General features: G+C 41.4%; 1 protein-coding gene across 9 annotated transcripts in view; it reads right to left on the bottom strand.

The window, feature by feature from the left end:
* PKNOX2 (PBX/knotted 1 homeobox 2) overlaps positions 1 to 13,325 on the bottom strand; it is a 369,700-nt gene extending 356,375 nt beyond the window's left edge. For 4 of the 9 annotated variants that reach the window (XM_077249565.1, XM_077249575.1, XM_077249570.1 and 1 more), the window contains exon 1: positions 13,260 to 13,318. The gene's annotated coding sequence lies outside the window, so the exon portion shown is untranslated. Of the gene's footprint in view, positions 1 to 13,259 lie in introns of all 9 variants that reach the window. The other 5 variants (XM_077249579.1, XM_077249584.1, XM_077249581.1 and 2 more) reach the window with 2 other exon arrangements.
* Positions 13,326 to 13,569: the final 244 nt, after the last annotated feature.

Below are 13,569 nucleotides of genomic sequence, written 5' to 3'. Positions count from 1 at the left end.
TTCCTTATGTGAAACATTTTCCATCACATCAATTTTGCGGAAAAAAAAAAAATAGCGACATTTTACAATTTTACTATGTTTTTGTCACTTTCAAAAGGTGGAGCGTTAGTCTGCAAATAAGGTCAAGACAAACTTAAGAGTAATCTTCACTCTATTAGGGGGAGACGTAACGAATGGGAAAACTCCTCTAGATAGAAGTGTTATAAAGATGCGGCAAATTTAACAATCGCAACACGAAACCAAAAAGTAAAACTGACTTTAAAAAATTGCACTCATAATAAATTCCCCCCCCCCCCCATATTATTCCATGCCACGATTAATAGGGAAGGGGGAATAAGAGACGTGTAGAGAAGTAACGAACGTCTCATTCCAAATAATTATAAGAATAAATGAATTATTAGGAGGTGGTGTTTAGTGAGTGTTTAGTTCAGCACAGAAAATGATTATGGTAAACTGTATTATAATTGGAAGTGAATGCGTTTTGCATTTTTTTTAATGCAGAGATGTAATGGAGCTACCATAGAGATATATGTACTTCTATATGAATTCAGTTCCCATTTCATGAAGAATATGGCATTTGAAAAGCACGATAAAGAGACGTATAGGTCCTAATATTATTGCATTTGCAGCTTTTTTTGTCTAGGTTTTTTTTTTTAGCTTGTTTTTTATTTGCACCTAGTTTTCTCTTTTTTATCTATTATGTGTTTTATAAATATACAGGGGTTGGACAAAATAATGGAAACACCTAACGTTTTGGCATCATAATCTTCGAACATGTGATAAACATGCAAACCGTGACATATGGTAATGTTTTGTAGTTGATTATTTGTATTATGTGATATGTGTATGTAAATTAACTGTTTGTTTTGCATAATTGTAAGAACATTGATGAGAACCTGATACCAATGGCAGACCTCTCGGATTTTCAAAGAGGCCAAATTGTTGGTGCTCGTATGGCAGGCGCTAGTGTAACAGAAAGTGCCCGAATGCTTGGCGTGTCAAGAGGTACTGTCTCCAAAGTAATAACTGCACTTGAAATAAAATGAAAAACATAAGCAGCAAAGCACCGGTCCGGCCGAAAGTCAAAGTTGACTGGGAGAGACCGTCGGACTCTAAAGCGAATTGTGAGAGAGGATCGCAAGACCATGGCTCCGAAAATCACTGCTGAGCTCAAAGAACACCTACAGAACCTAGTTTCCATGAAACTTGTTTGCCGGGAGCTGCACAAATCTGGATTCCACGGAAGAGCTGCAATTAGAAAACCGCTGCTCTCAATGACAAATGTTTCCAAGCGTTTAGAGTGGTGTAGAAACCTCCAGAATTGGTACCTCAAGCAGTGGAAACATGTGATATTCTCAGACGAATCATCGTTTACTCTATTTCCGACCTCCGGCCAAGTGCACGTTTGGAGACAGCCGAAGGAAGCATTCCATCCAGACTGCCTTCTCCCAACCGTAAAACATGGCGGAGGTTCTGTGATGATCTGGGGTGCTATTTCGTGCAGATCCGCCGAGCCAATGATGTCCCTTCATGGAAGAATTAACAGCTGAGATTATTTGGGCAACCAAGTGCATCCAATGGTTCAAGCACTGTTCCCGGAGGGGAACGCCATCTTTCAGGATGATAATGCACCAATTCATACAGCTAGAATCGTTAAAGCATGGCACGAGGAACATTCTAATGAAATGAGCATCTCATCTGGCCCCCACAATCCCCAGACCTCAACATTATTGAGCATTTATGGTCGATTTTAGATATTCAAGTTAGATGTCGATTTCCACCGCCATCGTCGCTCAAAGAACTGGAGGGTGTTTTAAATGCAGAATAGACTAAAATTTCTTTGGAAACAATTCACACCTTGTATGAATCCATACCTCGGAGAATTGAGGCTGTAATCGCTTCAAAAGGTGGACCTACACCATATTAAACTAACTTTTGTTGATGTTTCCAGGTGTTTCCATTATTTTGTCCAACCCCTGTGTATCTATATATATATAATTGTCTAAGGGTTTTTCTGTCTGTCTGTCTGTCCTGCAAATCCCACGTCTCTGATTGGTCGAGGCCGCCAGGCCTCGACCAATCAGCGACGGGCACAGCATGGCAACGATGATGTCATAAAGGTTGCCTCGACCAATCAGCGACGGGCACAGTCTGCCGCGAATTCTGGAATCATCATTGTCCATATACTACGGGGACATGCATATTCTAGAATACCCGATGCGTTAGAATCGGGCCACAATCTAGTATATACACATATATATATATATATATATATATATATATATATATATATATATATATATATATATATATATATATATATATACATATATATATATATATATATATATATACACACTCACTGGCCACTTTATTAGGTACACCTGTCCAACTTCTTGTTAACACTTAATTTCTAATCAGCCAATCACATGGCGGCAACTCAGTGCATTTAGGCATGTAGACATGGTCAAGACAATCGCCTGCAGTTCAAACCGAGCATCAGTATGGGGAAGAAAGGTGATTTGAGTGCCTTTGAACGTGGCATGGTTGTTGGTGCCAGAAGGGCTGGTCTGAGTATTTCAGAAACTGCTGATCTACTGGGATTTTCACGCACAACCATCTCTAGGGTTTACAGAGAATGGTCCGAAAAAGAAAAAAAATCCAGTGAGCGGCAGTTCTGTGGGCGGAAATGCCTTGTTGATGCCAGAGGTCAGAGGAGAATGGGCAGACTGGTTCGAGCTGATAGAAAGGCAACAGTGACTCAAATCGCCACCCGTTACAACCAAGGTAGGCCTAAGAGCATCTCTGAACGCACAGTGCGTCGAACTTTGAGGCAGATGGGCTACAGCAGCAGAAGACCACACCGGGTACCACTCCTTTCAGCTAAGAACAGGAAACTGAGGCTACAATTTGTACAAGCTCATCGAAATTGGACAGTAGAAGATTGGAAAAACGTTGCTTGGTCTGATGAGTCTCGATTTCTGCTGCGACATTCGGATGGTAGGGTCAGAATTTGGCGTAAACAACATGAAAGCATGGATCCATCCTGCCTTGTATGGAGCATCTTTGGGATGTGCAGCCGACAAATCTGCGGCAACTGTGTGATGCCATCATGTCAATATGGACCAAAATCTCTGAGGAATGCTTCCAGCACCTTGTTGAATCTATGCCACGAAGAATTGAGGCAGTTCTGAAGGCAAAAGGGGTCCAACCCGTTACTAGCATGGTGTACCTAATAAAGTGGCCGGTGAGTGTATATCACACATATATATATATATCACACATATATGTATTTTCACCTATTTTCTTTTTATGATCGTCAGTGTGGAGGTGGTTTTGTATAACAGGTGTTTGCATCTGATTCATCAATTGCAACCTTTTAAAAAGTCGCAATATTTTTTGCAGAAATGCGCTCCCCTTCCCCCAGGAGTGATGTTATGCACAACTGAAATGTCGCAGATGATGCAAAATTTTAGGAAAACCTGCAGCCTTTTGCACTGGAATGTAAAATATATATATATATATATATATATATATATATATATATATATATATATATATAAAAAAGAAAAAAGAAAAAAAGAAAAGCGAGTTAAACCCCCCCACAAATGATGCCTGGGGCTCATAGTCTCTAGCTCCATACCAGGTTTAGTATCTGTGGTCATGGAGTTTCGTCCTATCCCACAGATGGTTTCCTGTTCTACTAATTTATTCTGGTTTTGAAAGTTGAAGTTTTCCGATGTTTTAAACCATATTATAAACTGATATGAATATTCGGCCCCTGAGACCTCCGCGGGGGCCTGGGAATAGGGGGGAGATAGCACTGGTGTCTCTGCAGGTGACGTGACGTGGCTCCGCACCAGTGCTGTGGCCCCTCCATTCCCAGGAGGTTGGACCCCACTGATCATAAAGTGATGACATGAAGAGGGAAACCTTTCGGTGTACAAGACAGATCTGCAGCCTCCTAATACACGTGATAACAAAACTGCTTTCTGTCACTGAATAGAAACCTTATTTATTCCCAGGAGCTGAAAATCTTGCCCTGGTTTTGTTTTCACAACTACAGTGTCATCATCCATTTCGCATCCTTTTTTTCTTGCCTTTTAAAAAAAAAACTGAAGAGGGTCGACTGTCTGAACTATTTTATCCATTGGATCTTAGCAATGGAGAAGTTAAAACCTAGTAAGAGTTGTCTTCCATTTTTACCATATCCCTATAGACCTTTTGTTTTTACTAATTCTATACAATATCCATGCGTCCCCCTAAGCCTCCCTCTCCTCTCCCCCCACGAGAACACCAAAAAACAACCAAAATAATGACCTCTCTCTTCCTCTCCCTTTCAAACTAAAACTTTTATTTATCTTTGCTTTGTATAATGGATCTTTATTGCATTTTTTTTACATGCGATTTCCATCCTTTCCTTGTTGGTGATGTTTTAGTTACCGTATTTTACACTCATTTTATCATCTTTTTTCCGATTTGCAGATCAGACGCTGCTATTGAAGTCTACATATCCTCATCTGAGTCTGTTTTGCAAAATGGATGAGAATAAGACTCACTCTGAGCCTTAGGGGATGGGATGTGTTTGTGGATCGGTGCATGGCTTATAAGTCTCCTCACTCTGACATGCCATGCTCGGCTTGTCACTCTACACATTACCTCTTACACCCCAGCCCAGAGCCTCTCACCTAGCCAAATCAGATCTCATGCTTTGCACTGATGAGGGGCTGACACCGTGTCTGCAAACTGAGATTCTGGTTTGGCTTTTATCCTAAGTCATATAGCAAGGCTCGTTAAAGGGTCAATAGTGACTTGTAGGCAGCACTAGATCTTTAGTCCTCTTCCTTTCTCAAGAGACAATTTGCATATTTAATTTCCCAGAGGAGCAGGCATGGCTTATAAGTCTCCTCATTCTGACATGCCAGGCTTTGCTTGTCACTCTCTGTGAACTTAAAACTTTTTGTATCCTTGGAGAAAATAGCAATTTGATAGATCTGTTATCCATTAAACCTTTAGGAAACTTTGAGAGAGGCAGAAGCATGCGTGCTATCATTCTGCAGTAAAGTGTGGCATCTTGCTCTGCTCCAGGCCCACAAATAGTCATATGTCCCTGATCTCGCACACGACCCGGCAGGTATAAGCAGGGGTGATATCAGCAGCCCCCTTACCTCCGGATGAGCCGGAAGACCCCTCTAATACCCCTGTAACGCTTGTTCTGATACTGGATTGGTAAGAGTTACTGAAATGCATCATACGAGTAATACTACACGGTATATCATCTGTCGTCTCCGATTATTTACCGTATCGTACGCTGTAGACATGTGATCGTTAATTACAAGAATGACTGAAAAATTAATACTTAGCGTCCTGCACATTTCTATGGAATTTGGAGGCGGGAATTCTTTCATTCAGTGAATATTTAGCCTCTTACGATTACTCATATCCATATGACACTAATCTAAAGCATTGACATTTTATTAACAACCACTCAAAAATATTATAAACTAAATAAGATTAAGGGATCTTCAAAGAATCCATAGTGAAAGCGACCAGGTCTGTGACGCCAGCAGTAACGTCCTATCAGGCAGATCGTGTGGCCGGAGGAACAATAATGGCTCATTCTCAGCGCATTGACCTATCTATCATTTTCCGTTAATTAGAGGGTGTAGACAGGCTGCCAATTACCCCAAAATGCACATTTACGGCGTGAAATTATTTTTAAGCTTCCATAAGGCGACGTTCCCATGATGCGTATTTGGTGAGTTTTTGATGTTGCTGATTTTCTGCACCTATTAAGTAAATTCGGTTACTCACGTTTTTTTTTCTTTGCTTTTTATGAGTCAGTTTTTTACATGCTTTTTTGCCGCTGTTTTTTTTCTCTTTTAGTATGTCATGTTTTTAAAAAAGCTACTTTAGCTTTGATTCTCTGTTGTTACTATGAGTTTCTGATGTTGCAGATTTTTCACTCCCATTGTATAAAATAGCTAACTTGCATTTTTTCAAAAATAGTCCTAGTAAAAAAAACTCATCATGGGAACATAGCCATATAGTTCCAGCATGTGGATGGGATTCATAGAAATCTTATGCCCACTCCACTTCTTTTTCTAAACTAAGCATAAAAACTGACCTGCCGTGCGAGTTTTATTTGCAGATTTTTCACATAGACTTGGATTAGTTGTGGAAAATATGCAGGAAAAGAAAACATATCCGTTATCGGTGTTTCCAATGCGGAATCGCATCAAAACCTTGTGTCATCTGCACATGACTGTATCAATAAAGTTTTCTCAAAGTCAAATACCAGGAAGTGTCAAAAACAAAGCAGCTTTATTTAAAACATTATAAAGCAAAAAGAGAAGAAAAACACATAAAAATGCATGTCAAAAAATCACTCAAAAATGTAATGAAAAAGCACAAGTAATCTAATTTAAAGAATGGGAGCAGAAAATCTACAACATGAAAAACTCATCATGGGGAACATAGCCTAAAAGTAACTGTTCTCAGCGGCACATTGTGTGTGCTGCCGAGAACAGAACCATGTGTGTCCGATCATTCTTTGTGCATGGGAAGGGTGGTTGGCCGGGTTATAAACATTTGGGTGGTTCTGTAGCTGTCAATAATGGCTTGTGTAACTCTTGGGACATGGAGACAGCCAGTATCCAACCGATACTGGTGCATCCTTTCGTGGATGGGTCCTCCTATACTGAAAAGCATAGTTGTCTCCTCTTTTCTAGGCACTCCTAGTCGGGCTTTTGCCCACCCATTATTCCCTATGGACACACTTACCGAACCATGAACATGAAGTGTTACCATAGCCATAAAATGTGTCCAGGTCTTTTATAATAATGTAGCGGCACACAACATGTTATATTAATATGTCTTTATTACGTTCTGCAATAACGGATCCAATCAGAAGGAGAGGTTTTATAATACTATAAGGGGTTAAATATAATTCCTAACCCCACGGACCCCAATGAGGTCACATTCAGCCAGATATTACAGCACAATTACTGCTCTTCTTACACATTGGATTCCTGCAAAACTCCCAGCGTGGGAGCGTGATACAATCCAGGATCCCTACGGCGGTTGTTATGGATCTGAAGGCATCTTTTGTACTTGATGACACCTGTGTTCACGAGGGAGCAAGAGCGGTGGTCACAGCGGAGGCCATCCATAAAACCATTCATCATCAAGACGTGCCGTAATGGAAGAAATCATTCCTGGATGGATGGGACAAAAGTCTAAACTTCTGCACCCAACCCTCATCCCAGCTAAGATTCTTAGTGATTTGTGTAAAATCGAGAAATTCATCCAAATCATTATTCCTCCCATCGCTCTCACAAGAGCCCGGGATGCTGAGCTGTGGGCTGCTGCATGATACGGGGGGGAGGTGGGACGTCACCGGTGGATTTCTATACTGGACTGAGGCCCCTATGGTGCTGGTCACATGTCTGTATTTTTTGTGGGCCGATTGTCCTAACAAAAAACAAAACGGACACTTCCACAACTGATTTTCATCCAATCTGCGGATCACAATCAACTTATACAAGTCTATAAATCTGTGACAGATGCAACCGTGTGACCTCCATTTATTGTCCGTTTTCTTAATGTTTAATTGGTGGGAGAAGCTGTGACTTTTGTGTTTTTTGGCATAAAAGAGACACTGACGAAACATTAATGGTAAAATCTGACATAGACTAAAAGGGGATGAGGATTTGGAGAGGCACATGGATGAGAAATCGTCTGTTTTTTCTCATATGCAAAAAACAAAATCGGTGAATGAAACCAACTTAACAGAATAGTGGATCCATAGGGTCAAAAAGTAAAGGAAAACCAATTATTCTGTAAAAGGATACAATGTCCCAGATGGGAATATGACGGGACATTGCACTTATTTTTAGTATGGTATATGTGGTTTTGGACTGAGGAGCCCTTTAAGGGAACGCATGGAAAAATTACGGGCTAAAACTTGTTCTTTTCAGTGAAAACTTCACGCGATACATTTTGGATTTTCCCTATTTTTGTGCACAATTGATTGGATTGAATAAATGAAAATCTGCAGCATTGCTCCCAAATCTCCAGTTCTTAAGGCCCGTGACAGATTGTTACTGTAATATTGATTGGTTAATGCCACATTTACGACATTTGTATTTTACTTTTATTTCAGAATTTCAGTCCGAATTCTACAACCGACATCACCCAACAAGTGTCCCCCCGTCACTGCGGCCCAGAAATGTCTCCCCATCCGTCTCCGAGTCTGCGGTTCTGTTACGGGTTCTTATACCGTCACTTTTTTATTCTTGTTGTTTTAGAACGTGGAGCTACGATCCATTCCCAGGGCTGCGTCCTCGCTGTGTTACATAGTAAGCGATGCAACAATTCAGTAGGTGAGTATCCAGGAGGGGCGACTGCTGAACCTGCGCCTCATAAGCTGCAGCTTCGGTTTAATGATTTGTGCCGGTTTAGTTTTGATTGCCGGCGGCGGCGGAATAGTCGGCTACAGCCGGTCATATTGTGCCTGTGTACGGCAGGAACTGCACCCGGGAGACGAGATCACTGCTCTCATTCCTCTCGTTTCTAAGACGCTAGACTATCCGAGCCCTGGAAATAGAGCAAGGATTACACACAAAGACATAGCAGGCCCAGAGGAGGGAATAATGGCCGCTAACCCTTTGTGTGCCGCTCCGTCCTATTAATCCCTACCAGGAATGTGCAATACGTCGCCCCCGTACCGCAACCTAGGTTCTATATTCTCTATAGGCACGATTTCTGAAGGCGAATAGTAGATTCATTCTCCTCCAGCCATAGAAACCATATTGCTGGCAGCCGTAATGAGAATTCATTCATTTATTTATTTGATTATTTATGTATTTATTTATTTGATGATTATTATTTATTTATTTTATTTGATGATTTTTATTTATTTATTTTATGATTATTATTTATTTATTTTAATAACAGAATTTTTTTAACTTTTCAGACACTTTAAAATGACGTAATCACCGGATTTAGTGCGATGCGGGGACCTAAAAGTCTTTCAGGACTCTTCCTGTTAGCGGTAATTACAGGATTTTATTATATACTTTGAGGACTGAGCGCGTCAATAGTCGATCTCCAGCAAATGCAGAATTATTATAAAGTAGTATAGTAATCCATAGAAATAAAATGCACCAATATACATATATATATATCTGCATCTCTCCTACGTGGAAGAAGGATGGGCCTTGTAGTTCCCCAGCAAATGGAAAGCCACCGCTTGCCCCTGACTGTGGTAGTCATATTAGTTAATGCAATGTGTAATATTCCAGGTAATAGATGGATAGATGCATTTTTCAATATATTTTGGAACATTTATGAGGGAAATTTATTTAATAATTGCATTCCAATTTTTTTTAATGAATATTTCACTTACTCGCAGTCACTAGTCAAAAAGAAAAAAAGCGCAGAAACTGTTGTCTAGTATTTCACAGCATTGATCAGCTGTTGTAAAACTGGAAGGCTATGTTCCCAATATTAGTGTTTTTTCTCACTGTGTATTTTCGAAAAAAATGCAAGTAACTTATTGTGTGCTGAAAATCTGCAACATCAAAAGCTCATCGTGGAGACATAGCGTGCCTTGGAGCATGCTGAGACTTGTAGTGAAAAGACAGCTGCAACTTCAAGAGCACAGCTATCGAGCTTCTATCCCATTACAAATGTTAGACCCCACATCTGCTTAGATTTAGGGTCCTGCACATTGCATGAAATGTAAAGGTAATCTGCAGTCACTTCCATACAATACAATAGATCCATAACATGTCTGAGAACAAAAGCGTCTGCCCTAAAAAATAACAGGACATCCTGCGATCACCCACAGAACTCCTCACACAATGCGACTAAATCAGATGCAATAAATGCAGAGAGACGGACGTCATGGTGTCAGAGCCCCAGATTCCTGGACTGGGGGACTTATACTTCTCCACAACACACATTATTTTGCAATCCTGCAGCTGTCACCGTACTTTGTGTTTTCCTCCGGCCGCACTCAATGACAGGGAAGGCAGCGCTGTATAATGTATTATTCCATCTCATTAGCCTCATTGGCTGATCAGTGGCTTGTTAATCCTGCAGAATGCCACCCATGTCGCATGGAGTGTAAACAGATAAACAAGGGAAAAGTTTTGGAAACTTTTTGTTTGATCACTTGAGCAAAAGAAAGTATCACATTATCCCTAAGCAGAAGCGAACCATCCAGATCTGGACAGACCCCCCTCCTGCTGCAGATGTGACCGAGTCCACCGCTACACAACACGGTTTCCTTCCTTCTTAATTGCTACAATTAAAATCCTGGAGAGAAAAAAAAATGATTGCCACACTACCCATCTGTAGAATGCAAATGAAAGACGCTCGCTCTGCATTATCACATAGAACATAACAAAAAATATTATGGCCGTTATTGGCGCTCAGCGGCTTCTAGGAAGGAAACTTTGCTACGGATAATAATTTATTGGAAAGCAACAAAGCGGCCTTCCTTCACGTTACTGCTCGTCTGTCCCAATTATTGGGTATTTTTTACATAAAGCGACAGAAGAAAATGCAAAATCGTCTCTCCCTATAATGAACAAGACAAGGGCGTCCGCAGCACCTGATAATGCGACCTCCGCCTATCGCCATGATCAACTTTGTATTGGAAATTAAGAATCGATGCCCATGTGAATTAAGCGAAGAACACGTGGGGATATGACAGTGCTCGGGTACATTACTCCAAACTAATGGCAGCGTCTCCGTATCAAGGCTGTAACTGTATAAATAAAAGGGAATTACGGGTCGCCCTCAAAATATTATTTACATGGCGCATTTGCAATAAATCGACTCAATAAATCGCATCAGACTAAAAAAAAAAAGCAAATTCTAAAACACGTTGCAGCTTCTGAGCACATTTTAAGTAGCAAAGTTCTGCTCAGTATGGGATTAGTCAGACTTAATTAAAACAACATGACAGGATCCCGAATGCCTCAATAGACGGTCCGGACTCACAAAACAAGGAGTAAAAAGACTTCAGTGAAAACACGGAGCCCAGCCGAGGGCGAGGATAAAAAGAGGCAAAAAATACATCACCGGCCAGAAGCCGAGTCCCCGCTCCAAACCATCCATCTACACAAGGATGTAGATCTATGCAAATCCAGAGAGGCAAACATCACACTCTGAATAATTCAAGAGCTCACACACTGGAATCCAAAGTGGGTTTATTAATAGTAGTGACACCAGCCCAATAATGAGCTCTTCAGCCCACGGAGCGCGAGGACACGCAAAGACATTAGCATACATCAGCTGCAAGCATTGCATCCGCTAATCTGCACCCAAACGTCAAGATCCAGCTCCAGACATGCAAGGGTGCAGCAAAAAAGCCCCCTGACACTCCAGACACACCAAAATCAGTAGTGCAGCCCAAACTATACACACCAAGTCCCAACATCAGTAGTGCAGCCCAAATTATACACACCAAGTGCCAACATCACTAGTGCAGCCCAAACTATACACACCAAGTCCCAACATCAGTAGTGCAGCCCAAATTATACACACCAAGTGCCAACATCAGTAGTGCAGCCCAAACTATACACACCAAGTCCCAACATCAGTAGTGCAGCCCAAACTATACACACCAAGTCCCACCATCAGTAGTGCAGCCCAAACTATACACACCAAGTCCCAACATCAGTAGTGCAGCCCAAACTATACACACCAAGTCCCAACATCAGTAGTGCAGCCCAAACTATACACACCAAGTCCCACCATCAGTAGTGCAGCCCAAACTATACACACCAAGTCCCAACATCAGTAGTGCAGCCCAAACTATACACACCAAGTCCCAACATCAGTAGTGCAGCCCAAACTATACACACCAAGTCCCAACATCAGTAGTGCAGCCCAAACTATACACACCAAGTCCCAACATCAGTAGTGCAGCCCAAACTATACACACCAAGTCCCAACATCAGTAGTGCAGCCCAAACTATACACACCAAGTCCCAACATCAGTAGTGCAGCCCAAACTATACACACCAAGTCCCAACATCAGTAGTGCAGCCCAAACTATACACACCAAGTCCCAACATCAGTAGTGCAGCCCAAACTATACACACCAAGTCCCAACATCAGTAGTGCAGCCCAAACTATACACACCAAGTCCCAACATCAGTAGTGCAGCCCAAACTATACACACCAAGTCCCAACATCAGTAGTGCAGCCCAAACTATACACACCAAGTCCCAACATCAGTAGTGCAGCTCAAATAATACACCAAACCACAATATCAGTAATGCAGCCCAAATACACCAAACCACAATATCAGTAGTGCAGCCCAAATACCGTAATACACCAAACAACAACATCAGTAGTGCAGCCCAAATAATACACCAAACCACAATATCAGTAATGCAGCCCAAATACACCAAACAACAACATCAGTAGTGCAGCCCAAATAATACACCAAACCACAATATCAGTAGTGCAGCCAAATAATACACCAAGTCCCAATATAAGTAGTGCAGCCCAAATAATACACCAAGTCCCAATATCAGTAGTGCAGCCTCTCCTGCTTGGTCTTTCTTTAAAAAAAAAAAAAGTCCCATAAAATAATCAGATGCACCGGACAGATATTTTTCCCAGAGGGAAAAAAGTAAAAAAAAAAATTAATCACAAAAAAATATGAAAATGTAAAAAAAAAACATAAAAAAAATGTCAATTTTCTGTAGTAAAAATGTATAGTGAAATAATTGTCATTGTGCACGTGAACATGTAAAGATGTTATTTCCAATATGTATATAAAATATCTCTATGTGAATATATCTGTATATCGTGCACCGTGTGTATATTGGTATTAATGTGTCCATGGAAACACGGAAATACAAATGTGTTAAATTCTGCATGTAAATCCATGCATGTAAGTATGTGTGCATATGTATGGCGGCATAAATCCGTGTGTGTCAGCTCGGGTGTGAAATCCGCGCCCGCGTAGATCCGGGCGTGAGGAGCGATGGCATTAGAGGTTGCCCTGTGCTGCCGCCTCCTCCTCCTGTGCCCTGTATGTATGAAGAGCTCTGGCTATGGGACTGTAAAAAAAAAAAAAAAAAAAAAAAAGAGAAAAAAAAAAGAAAGAGGGAGAGGCGCACGCTGCAATGAGAGCGCACACACACACACTGAGGCTGCAAGCAACAACAGCGACGGCAGCAGCCTGCAGCCTGGAAAGCAGCTCCTGACATTGAGAATGAATGACAGCTTACCTGAGTGCCAATCTTCATCAGACTGACACTGGCGTGACAGCACAGCCTATACTTCCCAGCACAGGCTGTGACGTCACTGGAGGGGGGTCCAAACGCACGCCCCCTACTTCTTTTGCTTTTGGCTTTACATGGTACCGGTTTATTCCTAGATTTTTTGCGCCATCTAGTGGACGTGCGGAGATGTCATCCTTCTCCCACATTCCGCTACTTGTGACAGCTGGAAAAATGACTCCAAATATTGGGTCCCATCTATAAGGAGAAAAGCATAGCCAACCCAACAGCGATTCCTTCCATGCAAAAGAAGAAAAAG

The sequence above is a fragment of the Ranitomeya variabilis genome, chromosome 4 (assembly GCF_051348905.1).
Source record: "Ranitomeya variabilis isolate aRanVar5 chromosome 4, aRanVar5.hap1, whole genome shotgun sequence".
NCBI lineage: Eukaryota > Metazoa > Chordata > Amphibia > Anura > Dendrobatidae > Ranitomeya > Ranitomeya variabilis.
This window is presented reverse-complemented; position numbering and strand designations above follow the sequence as displayed.